The following is a 13,617-nucleotide window of genomic DNA, read 5'->3' on the forward strand; positions in this document are numbered from 1 at the left end:
CCATTGGTGAGGCATCCTGTGTCAGTGTTAATGAGGCGAGCCGGGGAAGCATGGCGTGGGGCATGTTGTAGCTGGGTGACTTGAACCAGGAGCAGATCTGTGTGTGTGTGTGTGGGGCGGGGGGGTCCTTTGCTAGGTTGGGAACCGCACAAGAAGACTGAATGTGAACATATGCATGGGCTTCCAAGGCTAAACGCCCATCTGCAGATGCTGCTGGGCATTTGCATGGCTCTTCACTTGCAGACTTGGGCTTCTTGACATAGTCAGCAATTGCATGCGAATACCTCTGCTACATCAGTGCCCCCCAGTGTCTTTATTCCAGGGATGGGGAAACAATGCCTCTCCAGGTACTGGGGCTACATTATCTGACCATCATCTGATGGGGGCCGGTATCCAGCAACAAACACATTTTCCACTGCTGCTTTGTATTAATTGATATCCATGCCCCACATCAAGAACTGAAAATGCAGTGCAAAAAAATGAAAAGTGAGAAAACTGAGGTCTTCTTTTAATATTTATAATAGCTCAAGTTGAAGAGGAGCATGTACCTGAAGGCCAAAGTAGAATGTGACATTAAAATCTACTGTTAGGTGTTGGATGTGACCTTCTTAACCTGCCCACCCCAAACTACCGAATCCTACTGCAAATTTCTTGAGATGTTATTTGGCACCAAAGGAATGCTCCATTTGCCACCAGGATAACAACAGTGTTTTCATATAGTCCTGACCAGGAGCTATTTTTTTTTAAAGTAAGCCAGGCCAAGGCCCTGAGAAATACAGAAAGACAGTTGAGTTGGAAGACTTATTTCCACAGCTCTGATCTTTGCTAGGTATTATCCAGTTTCACAAGGAATGCAGATAATGGTTTCCCTCCCATTCTTCTCCTCTCTCTGTCTCTCTAATGTGGCCGTGTTTGTTAATTTTGCAAATAAGCTTAATGTGGCTCATAACATGAAACAAAGACATTTTAAATTCAAATAATAGCCCCTGGAAATACAGCTATTTAATTTAAATGATCTGGTAGACACATATTTTCCTGTCTCTGTAAACCAGCTCTAATTTTCACAGACTTCTAAGGAACACATTTTCCCTCCTGAATTAAAACTGAGCATGTAAGAATAACAATTCACTGCTCCATCTTGGTGAATTGCACCCCACTTTCCAGCTGCATGAATAGGTGTCCCGGGCAAGTGTTCTAACTCAAAGGAGGAAAGTTCAAGTCAGTGAAGAGCAAGGACATAATGGGCACCCTCTGAAAGGGTGGGGGAACTGAGCTGTCTCTCTGCATGTGAAAAGAATGCATAATCTAAGGGCATCTGATACAGAGATGTGTAAAACTAGCTGCTCTCAGGAGAGGCTAACTGGAAGGAAGCAAGGCCAGAACAATAAATTATACAAGGGACCTTGTATACAGGAGTCCTTCTGAGCATCCTTGTAATGCCTGACTCACTGGCACATCACAAAATGTTCACCCCAAGCCATCCTTCTCACACTATTTGTGACATTATAGCCTAGATTTATTCAGAGCTGTTGTATCACAACACATGTATATGTTGTGTTGCTCTCCAGGTACCTATTTTAGTGCAATAGTTTGGGGTTGGTGGGAAGAGTGGCTTTAGTTGGCTGGTGGATTGAGGAGAAATGGCAGTGGTGTCCTATACTCCAAGTCTCAAGTCAAGTCTGAAGTCTTTACCTTCAAGTCAAGTACTATTTGTGGGGAATCATCAGGATGGTGCCCAGTGATGAGCAGGGTCCCTTATGGCTCTGTCCTGGGACCGATCTTGTACAATCTTTTCAACAATGACCTGGAAGAGGGGGTGACCGGTCTGCTGATCAAATTCTCAGATGATACTAAAGTGGGAGTGGTGGCCACACCTGAGGAGCAGGTACTCCAGATCCAAAAGGATCTGGACAGACCATGGAAGTGGGCAGGAGACAACAGGATGGCGTTCAATGTGGATAAGTGCAAGGTCTTGTGCTTGGGGCATAGGAATGGGTGTCATAAGTACAGGTTAGGGGACAAGTGGCTGGAGAGCAGCACTTGTGAAAAGGATCTCGAGTCAGCAGTGTGACGTGACAGTCAAGATAGTGAATGCCACACTTGGATGCATAGCCAGCAGTGTGGCTTCTAGATCAAGAGAGGTATTAGTGTGACTCTATATGACTCTGGTGCACCTGCAGCTGGAGTATTGTGTTCAGTTCTGGGCCCCACATTACAAAAGGAATATAACAAGGTTGGAATCAGTGCAGTGAATGGTCACAAGGATGGTGCCTGGATTGCAGGGTAAGCCGTATCAGGGGTGACTGAGGGAACCGGTTTTTTTCAGTCTTGAGAAGAGGACACTCAGAAGGGATCTGCTAGCAACCTGTTAGTATGTGAGGGGGTGTCATGCAAAGGTGGGTCATGATCTTTTTTCCCCTCTGCGGATGAGGGCAGGACGTGCGCCAATGGAGCAAAGCTCAGGGGACCAAGGTTCCATTCAGATGCCAGGAAACACTTCCTGACAGTTAGGACCCCTACGGCATGTAAAGGGCCTCCATGTGAGGTGGCTGAAGCCCCATCGGTGAGGGTGTTTAAGGATAGGCTAGACATGCACAGGTAGGCATGTCATGAGTGGAGCTGACTGGAGCCGGGGGTCAGTCTAGATGGAAGACCCCTTCTGACTTGCTCTGTTTCAGTGTTTCTATATTTCTATATCTCTATGTTTCTAAGTCCAGTCGAGTCGCAAGTCAATGCAAGACATTTTGAGTCAACTCTCAAGCCTCTTCTTGTCTCCTCTGCCCCTGCTTCCTTTTTCCCTTCCTCCTTCTGCCTCCTTTGTGCCAAAAGGAAGAGCTGAAACCTTGCCTTGCCTCCTCCCTATCACAACCCCTCCTCCCTATCCTAGCCCACCCCACCCCCTTGAAACTCCCTCCCTCCCACTGCCTCTACTGGGTTCCTGCTCGCTTCCGGCCCTCACAGAGGCTCTCTGCCTGCTCCTGCCCTGCTCCTGCTTGCCCCAGCTGACCCTGCCATGCTCCAGCCCACTCCTGCCTGTCTCCGTGGCCTCCCTCCTCCACCTTGACCACCTTTCAGTGCCTGCTTCCCGGGTATTTGGCCACTGGACCTTTCCTGGACTGTTTCTCTTGCACAATACCAGGCTGCCTGCTGCCTTGTTCCTGACCCCACTGCCAGCCTCTAGCCCTACTAAGCTATGGAGCCCAGCCCAGCACCAGTGCCCTGGTCCTGGCATTCTGCCCACCCCTGTCAGTTGCCTTCATCCTGGTCCTCACAGCCCTAGCTGAGTCACCAACATGGCTTGAATTGGATTTGGGAGAGAGTCACTTGACTCGAGTTCCCAACACTGGGAAGTGGTGCTGCAAGAGGAAAGAGGACAGCCGGATCAGCCTCCAGCTGCTTTCCTCCAGCAGCTGCTTTCCTCCACCCATGACTTTTCTCTCTCTCCCCCTCTCCCCGGCTGATGTCCTGGTGAACTAGAGTAAATGCACTACTACTTTCCCCCTTCCCTTTTTAAAGATGCAGACACATGCCTTTTGGGTAGTAGATCACACTATCTTCAATGGCATTTCCTCAGAAGTAAATTATATTGATTGCAGTGGCACTTACTGTGGAGAGAATCAGCACAGAGAGGGACTGGGATGGCTTCTGCCTGCAGCAGAACGGGGCCATCGATCCTTCTGCCTTCATCCCAAAGGAGGTGGGAGACTGGCCGTGAGCATGACTGCAGCCTTCCCCGCTTCTCTCCCCAGCCCCTTCTCCTTCGCCATGATTGTTTGGGAGGGGCAGGAAGATCTGTCAGGCTTACAACCCTGCTCAAAATACAGCACAACAAAGCACTTCATGCTTTGCTTCTTCCCATTTGTGCATAACCAAAGGCTGGTGTGTGTGTGTGTGTGTGTGTGTGTGTGTGTGTGTGTGTGTCACTTATTTTGCTTTTAAAGGCCATTTCCCTGGACACTCTTTCCAACCCTTCCTACTTCTCCTGCAATTCCATTTGTGCATGATGCAGGATCACACTTTCAACACAGTGGAAACTGTGCTGGTATTCCTTAGCATGGACCCCAGATGTAATAAATACATTTGGCACGAATGCGGCAGCAGTGCTCCCCTGATAAACAGAAGGCACTTTAGTGTGGCTTCTCCCTAGAAGCCTCCTGTCTGAATGTCAGGACCAGTATCCCTGTGTAGCTGCCAAAGCTGGCTCAGTGCTGAAGGGCTGACCTACCTACCCTTCATTCTATCTGCCCTGGGCTCTCCCCAGTGACGGGTAATTACTGGCTGGCTGCCACTTTTAAATATTCAATAATTCTCTTGAACAACACCGTGTCGGGGAAATTGCAACAAGGCTCCAGGTTGCCGGTGGTGCAGTGGGCTTCCATCCCAAACAAGCACACACAGAACAGCAGGTACAGAAGCAAACTCCTTTTTATTCCTATTGCCGTGGTGGTGTTATGATTTAGTTGGATTTAAAGTGCAAAACTGCACATGCTCAGAACATTTTTTTAATGAGAGTTGGCAGACATTTCTGCTGTTGTTCTAGCATAACAGAAATGCAGAAGCAGTTTATAAAAAGGGAATGGTTTTTGGGAGGAGGAAAATGCGAAGAATGGAATGGGAAAAGAAAACAGTTTCTGAACTTTGCAGCTGACGTAATAAAGATGGCCATCTAAAGGGGACCTACAGGAGACATTAAGTCCATTGTGAGCTCCACATGTTTGAGGGCCTTAGCTCAGGGCTTGCTGAACGGTCCCCCTGCCTCAGTGAGTCTGTATCGCCATTGTCACCAGATGCCCTTGCTCTTCCTCCTCCTCCTCGTCTTCATAACATCTCTTGGTTCTCTTCTTTACCACTGTGTGGTCTGGGCTGAGTGAGAGGCTGGTGAACCAGCAGGCTACACAGAGGTGAAGAGGAGGAGAGAGTCCAGAGGCTCTTGTGAGTGGGTCTTTGTGGAGGGTGGACCCTTGGTGGGAGTCTGACCAGGACAACCTTTATGGTGGCCCTGGGGGCAAGCTTTAAAATCACCTCTCTGCATGCTGCTGTCTGCCCCACAGCCCTGCTGATGCCAGGCTTCCACAAGCACGGGTAGAAGGGATACCAGATGGAACGTTTCCAGGAGAGGACCTTCAAGCCTGGGGTTAGTTAGATGCTGGGTTCACTACTGTCTTTAATAACTGAATTTCTTTTTCCATGGCATGCTAATCATTCTCTCTCTGTGCCTTTCCAGGCTGAGCCCGGGCTGGGAATTACTTCTGCAAGCAGATGCAGTCTTTAAAATGTGCACAATCAGTTGCTGATCATCATTTTGTCACAAAGAATGCAGCATCTGGGTTCTCCTCTTGGGACTTGCTAAAAAGTTACAAAACAACTCCCCCCGCCCCACTCCTCACCTTCCTGGTTCTTTCATTTTATTGTTGTTGTTCTTCTTCTTTGACTGGCCTTTATTTAATCACTGTTTATTTCCCTCATGAGTTCTGTAATTTCTCCCACTGCCTCCTCTCCTCCTTGGAGGGTGAGTTTTAGAAATTCTTACTTTATTTTATGTAAGAGGATTGATCTTTTCACACATACTGATTATATGGCCTGCAGCTATCTTGTCTCTGAAGCAGTGACTGAAGAGACTTGTTCAGCTAAGCTGCACCATCAGCACCCCATGCCCTGGCCTCTGATTCAGGATGCTGATAATGCCTGCAGACCCGGGATCAGAAATCTTATGAGATTTCTGGGGTCAACAGCACGGCGGTTTTGCAACAGAGAGCTTGCATCTTTACCTCTCTGCTGAAAAGCTGAAATTGCACATATGCACGAAAAGTGTGCGAGCGAAGATGTTGCTGATTACTCAGTCATGAGATAGTATTTTTAATATTCAGCTTTCTGTACAATCATTTATGAATGTTGCCAATCAGCTACACAGAAGTGCCTGAACAACCCAGTGCATATTTCCCAGGAATGCCTTGTGCTGGGTTGAAGGCTTACTCCTCTGTAAGTTCTTAAGGATTCTAATTCCCATTTAGTTCACTGGGCCTTCCTCATAAGAGTCCACGTACCCTTTTCAGTCCATAACACTTTTTTTAGTTGCACTTTACAAAGTGCTGGAATTCCCTGTTACACAGATGTAAGATGGCTGCTGAGAGGGACTTGTATGGAGTTACCAACAAATGCGCTGAAGAACTGGGGTTTCAGTGCAGCTTTTTCAGGTACACACTCAACAAATTTTATTATTTATTTATTAATTTATTAATTAAAACATTTCTATGCCGCCCCATTCGCCGAAGCCTCGGGGCGGCTCACAACATTAAGTTAAAATACAAACATTAAGTTAAAACATTAACTTAACATAACATTAAGTTAAAATGTTTGTAAAATAAAAACATTAAGTTAAAATACAAAAATAACAATATAAAATAAGTCGCCCTGGCCAGTGTGACAATGGAAATGGACAATGGAAATTATAGCCTTGTGCAGTTGGCTTATCTAGGAATAATTTGCACGGGGTTGGGGGAAGGTGCCCATTGGCTTCACTCTCAACTTCCATGTAATCATTGTCTTTTCTCTTCATAGCCCTCCATGTGGAAGTTGTTCGTGGGCAGACTCTCTCCATGAAACTATACCTTCATTTTTACAGAGTTCATAACACACTTAGGTACTGTATGCATATAATCGGGATGTGTGCAACAGTGAGCAGAAGTTTCAATCAACCGGGAAGGCCCACCAGGCACAATCTGCACCCTCAGTATGCTTTGGTTATCCCTGAAAGCTAGAGCAGCTTTCCCCTACCATGTGCCCTTCAGATGTGTTGGACTGCATCTCCCATCATTCCCAGCTGACATTGCCATGCTGCCTGAGCATGGTAGACTTTGCAGACCAACACATTTGGGAAGTACTGGTTTGTAGAAGGCTAATCTAGATCAATAGAGACATTTTATAGTTTCAAAGGGGAGATCTTTGCCTTGAAGTTGAACTCCTGGTAGAGCTTCTGCCTTCACCATGCCGGAAATTTCTGGGTAGTGCATTATCAATGCATTCTTGTATAAACCCACTGAAATTATGTGGGGAACTAGTGGCTAAACAATCTAATTAAGATGAATTATCACATTAGTGAAGTCAGGAGTAGGCAATCCTTTTGGATCTGTGGCCACTTTTCAAATTTGAGAAACTGTTTCAGGCACCACCATGAAATGGATACCAATATAAGCATAAAAGTGAGTCATCAAGGACAAGTAGGCTGCCAAAAAAATGCATATAAGGCAGAAGTGGGTTCTTGGCCCCAACAAACAGAACAGATCCTTGGAAACCATAGTTTACTGTATCAACAGAAACCCATTTTTGCAGAAGGCAAACTTTTTTCTCTCCCGCAGCAGACAATTCTTTCTCCCCATTCATTTTTTCTCATCCCAGATCGCTTTATTTTTCTTCCCACCCATGGCTTACCACAGAGGAATAATAGAGTCCCTTTTCTTCCCTGTTCATTTTGACTGGGCATACTGAAGAATAAAGTCTTGGCTTGCAAACTTCGCCCACCTCCATTTTGTAATGAAATCTCTGAACCCCTCCTGTGGTCTGGAGACATTCATGTTAAATGCAGATGGCCATAGCTGAAGGCTCTCTCCCTTCACTTTGAAGTTATCCCAGATGCCATTAAGAAAAGGCAGAAATCTTTTTTTAAATAAAAATGTGTGTTGGGGGCACAGAGGAAGGTGGTATATTGGTGTTTGCATTTGCCTTTAACCTACTTTATATTGTCAATTCCTCAGGGCAGGGACCTAACCTTTTGTTCTCTGTTAAGAATGGTGACAGCATCACCTGCATTGGATCTCAGTTATCTCCCTATTGTAGCTGCCATCTGAAAGACTCCTTCCCAAGAGCAAACACCATTGAATACAGAAAGACTAGGACTAACTACAGAAAACATACATCAGATTGTATTCCAAGTCTCATCCTCAGAGACATTGCCATTTCAGAATGCAGGTGCTGATGTATGTTTACATGGTGCTCTTGCACAAGGGAAAAGGTTTCCAGCCAATTTTCAGGTTGTGCAATGTACAGGAATGAGAACTGTCAATTGTGCTGAGAGCACCATTAAAAATTCCCTTGGAGTAAGATATAATTTTATCTAATACTAATATATTAGTAAGACTTTTGCCCCTTGACAGAGGTATACCCTTAAGAACAGGACAAAAACCAAAGTTAAAAATAAATAAATAAATGCTTTTTGCAAACTGTAAGCTTTTCCTCTAATTATCTCTGCAATTCGTAGATCAACCATGTAAGAGATGATTATCATTATATTACAGAGACTGATAGTGAGTACTTAGTAAGTTCATGGTTAAGACATTTCTGAACCACAAACTACTCACACTCTTCAGTACTACACTGCACCATGTTGCCTCTTGCAGCAGTGGGTTGCAGACTTACATTGTAAAGTGAATAAATATTAACAAATAATTATACTATGAAGTGAATTAGATTTAACTGATAAATGTTCATATGCTATACTTATACTCATTAATTATTGTTATGGATAGAACCCTCTGAAAGTGTTGCACAAAATAAAAAGCAAAGAGAGAGAGAGAGAGAGAGAGAGAGAGAGAGAGAGAGAGAGAGAAGAAGAAGAAGCAAAGTTCCATAAAAAAACAATAAATATTGATACCTCGGCCATTGATACTTGAGTATCTTCTGTTTTTTAGGTCCTCCACCTCCCTGTGTGCATGGTGTCCATAGGATCAACACTCGGTTGTTGCTGGGATAAAATGGAATTCATAGCAACCAAAAGAAAATGTAATATTAATTAGTGGTGGAAAGTGCTAAAATAATTATGTTTTCAAATGTCATGGACAATTAAGCCATGCAATATAACACATATCCTATTCTTGACTCATTCAAGGTTGCGTCCTCACTGTTTGTACATGGCTGACCAGCAGAGCATTCAGGATTCAACATCAAATGCATTTTGAATTAAGCAACTTTGAACATAGAGAAGACACAGGGATGAATTCAGCTTAAGACAAAGTACTGCAGTTTAACTGTGTGATCTATTGCACTGAAAGAGGCATCTATGAAATGTTTACAGATTTAGATGCTTTGTTCAAGGAAGACAGAAATGCTTCGTTTCAGCAGCTGGTCACCATTATACTTGGACTGAGTTGGTTTTTGTGTGATAGTGAGCAACTTGTGGTTGAGTCATGAAGACAACTCTCATTTTTGTACATTGCATGGTCTGAAAACTGTCCTGTGAAGGTTTAATCTTTTTCTTTCTCATTCCTTGTTTTTCTTAAATTTAAACCCTATGAAATTTCATTCTGTACTCACTTTCCTACCATACATAAAGCATTATGAACTGACATGACAGGCATAAAAGCATATAAAGTATTCAGAGGGACAGGATGGCAAGTGTGGAGAATTATTGTAGACAGCTGCCTATCATACGCTGAAAGGTTTGGAGCAAGATGGCAAAGAATGGATTTTGTCTTGAGTCGTTGACCTAAAAGTTAAGGTGAAGGAAATCAATAACACCTTGCAATACTCCAGGGAAAATCAGTTACACCGCACAATTATACATATCAGGGCATTGTGTCTAGGTCACGGAGAGGAAACCATTTTCCTATTTTACTTGTTGCTGGTAGATCAATTTCAGAGAGAGTCCATAAGGAGATTTTTTTCTCCTACTCCACAAGGCTATAACACATTGAGAAAGAAGCTGAAAAATGGCAGGGACTATTTAGAAACCCCACAATGAAAAATAAAAGTAGTCCTGGAATAAGTGGGTTTATTCCAGGAATGGAGACTTTCAATTATTTTATCCAATATTTTGCAGATATGAATAAGGAGGGAAGTCTAACACACTGAAGATCACCTACAGTACTTCACTTCTGGAACACAAAGCGCTTTATCTGGAAACAGCAGCTTCTGAATGAAGAATCATTCCTGTCCCTAATCCCACATCTGGGGTTCCAGAGATTACAGAGATAATCTGGCTACAGTTATCCATGCACTGGTTCTATGAAGGGCTACTTCTGAAGGTAGACCAGAAGCTTCAGACAGAAGCACAGCAGTGCGGCTTCTTACAGATAGGCCATTTTGAACATACTGCATTGGCTGCCACTCAGTTTCCAGGCCAATTCTAAGTACTCGGGTTGCCATTTATCCCCCTACCTGGTTTAAGACCAGTCCATTGTCTTCTGTTTGTACCTGCTGGATTGCAAGGTTAGTCCTCAAAGTGTCTTTGCCAGGTGCCCCTGCCCACAATAGTATGTTCAGGTAGCTGTGACGAAAGGAGCCTATCTATGAAAGGCCCCCTCTAGGGAAATCTGAATGGCATCTTGTATACATTTTGATGCCAGGTTAAGACCTTCCTCTTGATCTCCACCTCCATCATCCCCATCTCCATCCCCACCCCCTCCAGTCTCTGTCTCTGTCTTCAATTTTTGCTTTATTATTAATTTTACTGCTGGTGACTTGATTTTAAAATATCTATGTAATTATAGTTAATGTTTAACACTGCATTATTTTGATAGTGTTGTATTTTGCTGTTATGACGTAGTTATTATTATGTAGTAATAGTAGTTGATCTGAGGATTGCAAACTGTCCTGAGAACATTTGCCAGTTGAGAATTCTACAGATCAAAGAATGGGCTGGATGAGGGCCTATAACCAGAAGCTAATTCCTGGTTAGCCATAGGCTGTGTGAGTGAGTGGTTACCAAGTCTGGGAGATAGACTTATTGCCTCTTCTGGGTATGGTTGCACTCCCTCTGAAAGATCAGGTTTATAATCCAAACGAACTCCTAGATCCATTGCTGTCAATGGAGGTCCAAGTGCTATTGCAGGTCAGAGTGCCTTTTACCAGCGTTGACTGATGTGTCACTTTGGGCCTCTGCTGACTGGGGATGGCTTGGGCACAGTCATGCAGGTATTAGTAAGCTCAAGGCTGGACTACTGCAACGTATACCATGTGGGGCTGTCCTTAAAGCTGTTTTCGAAGCTGCAGCTACTGTGGCATGGTGGTTATAGTGTTGGACCGGGGATCTGGAAGATCTGGATTCTAGTCCTCACTGGTAGCCCAGCCTAGAGTTATTGTTGTGAAGATAAAAGCTTGTAAGCCACCTTGGGTTCCTTGCAAATGGATGAAAGTCATGGTGCAAATGTAATATAACAAGAACAACAACAACAACGATGGTGCTAAATGCAGCAACTAAGCCGTTGTCAGGAGATGCTTCATTTCATCATGCAGTACCTTTGCTGAGAGAACTGCACTGGCTGCCTATTGATTGCTGGGTCAGGTTTAAGGTTTCAATATTTGTGTACAAAGCCATAAACAGATTGGGACCAGGATGCTAGAGAGAGCGCCTTCCCCAGTACCACATGCCTGGGCACTGAAGACCTCAGCTAAGGCACTCTTGACGGTTCCACATAGACCTACAGCTTGCTTGCAATTCCTCTTCTGTGGGGTAGCTCCCTCTTTCTCTGTGGAAGTCTCTGCTTCTGCTGGTCAAGCAGGCACCAATACTGCATTGTTTCTGGAGCCTGCTAAAAGTGTTTTTATTTCAATGAGCCTGGTATTCTGTTTGCTTGTTTGAAATTAATATTGTGCTTTCTTCCTTTAATCTTTGAAGAGACTCCCTGGAATCGGTTTCGATGTGGAACAGTGTATAAATGTTGTAAACAAGCAAATAAAACCCCTAAGAATTTTGTTGCCATTCATATATGCTCTGTGCTTATTTGAGAGTGCTTGCAGCTGTTCTTGAAATGTTCTAGATTTAAGTGTTGCTACTGAAAAAGGATGCAGCTTGCACTGAGGATGTTGAGCCCCAGCAAATTCTGGCTTGTATCAACCCCCTCATGGAGTGTTGGAGACTCTTTCACATTTAGTGTACATCCTTTTCTACTGAAGTGGACACTGCCTTGGCTTTTGAAGCAGAGCGCGGTAATGAACTGACCCACTGCACCCCCTTTTACGTATCCAGCATAGTTTTATACAGCTTTGCTGACACAGATAGCCTGTTTGCTAGTATAACTGTACTTTTGTTCTCTGCCTGCCAAGGTGACTGTGTGCTTCAAATGACATTGGCGATATTGGGGAAATGCAGAGAAATGCTGTTAGAAAAAAAGGTTGCTTATATGTGCCTTTGTGTTATGAGATCAGACTTGGAGTATTCCTGCACCTCTTTCTGAGAAAGTATCGGGTTTCCAAGCCAGGCTTCTGTTTAGCGTTGCTACTTTAAGAGATTGGAATTCTCAGCTCATCTGAGATGCTGCAAAGAAAGTTAATCCTTGCCTATTCTTTTGCTAACAGCAGCAACAGCTGATAAGGCTGCCAGGTTAGTTTTCTGGCAACATTGCAATCACTATAATTTGCATGATCAAACTCACAGCTTAGATTCATAATAATCTCTGCTTTTCTGTATTGTTAGGTCACTCTCCTGTAATCAAAGTTATTGTATTAAGTCCCCTCTACAGATCTCACACATTCTTTTGACTGTGTTCCCCTTATTTTGTCATCACCTATCCTGCTGCTGTGTACATGTGACTTAGAACATATAAAATACCTTGTACATGTCCTGGAAACTTGTAATTGGTTTCACCTCTACCTGGTAGCACTGTCTGCATTCTCTGTAAAGGGTGCCTGAGTGATCTTTCAATAAACTTCATAGGTTCAAGGCGAAAGGGGTCTTCCCCACTGGATCCGTTGATTCATTCTTGCAGCTGCCATTGAGATGCCCTGACAGAGACAAAGCCAAGTGGCTACTAAACTTTATATTTTCCAAAACAGGGAATCAGCCATTATATATTTGCTTGTTAACAACATCCTGAAGGCAATCTAAAGCCTGCATGACCCTTAGTAGGCTCTAATCTTGTTCTAGGCAATCCCATACATGTCTACTGAAAAGTAATACCAACTGATTTCAATGGCATTTGGACCCAGATAAGCAAGTATAGGATTGCAGCCTTCATTCTGCAACTCTTCTTCCATTGCATCTTAAGGCTCTGACCGTCCAGATTTGTGGTTGCTGCGAGTTGTAGGATTTATTTCTATTCAAACATGGACAACACTGCTCTCTCAAGGACTTAAATATTATCAGCCTTTCCCCACTTTCTTGTCCTCCAGTCTGGTGTTTTGCAATAATTCGCACAGTGAAAAGATCTGGAGTTTTTGAAAGCTTACTTGCTATTTTGTACATATGTAGTTGTTCCTAATAAATATTTGCCTGATTGTGGATTGTGGATTTTTTCTTATGGACTGGCAGCATGGCTTACTTTGGAGTGCATGGGAGTTGTGATTGTATTCATAAAGTTGTTGACTGGAACTCGGGCACATTCAGTGTCATTTCCTAACTAGATTCAGGATTGGGGTAGATAGGGGAAAGGAAGCATTTTATGACTGTTCATGTGCATTTATATGCATATATGCTAAGATAAACTGCTTTTCCTCCCCATTTGGGGAAGTAACTTCAGAATTGCTGGAAGAAATAGCTAAAGCATGTAGAACACTATCACACATTAACAACATTTGAAAGAGAGAAAGAAAGCAATGTACCTCTAATATCTCCCTGTAAGAAAGAAGGGAGCTGCATTTTAGCAGGGACTGATAGCAGAAAAGAGGGATTACTCCTGCTAAATAAGG

General features: G+C 43.8%; 1 long non-coding RNA gene across 1 annotated transcript; it reads right to left on the bottom strand.

The window, feature by feature from the left end:
* Nucleotides 1-200: 200 nt before the first annotated feature.
* On the bottom strand, nucleotides 201-12,672 carry LOC123027315. The gene is made up of 3 exons (XR_006415491.1): nucleotides 12,462-12,672; nucleotides 12,412-12,415; nucleotides 201-210 (listed from the first exon to the last, which is right to left on the bottom strand). It is a non-coding gene; the product is annotated as an uncharacterized LOC123027315 (long non-coding RNA).
* Nucleotides 12,673-13,617: the final 945 nt, after the last annotated feature.

The sequence above is a fragment of the Varanus komodoensis genome, unplaced genomic scaffold, assembly GCF_004798865.1.
Source record: "Varanus komodoensis strain SLA01 unplaced genomic scaffold, ASM479886v1 scaffold32, whole genome shotgun sequence".
NCBI classification, from domain to species: domain Eukaryota; kingdom Metazoa; phylum Chordata; class Lepidosauria; order Squamata; family Varanidae; genus Varanus; species Varanus komodoensis.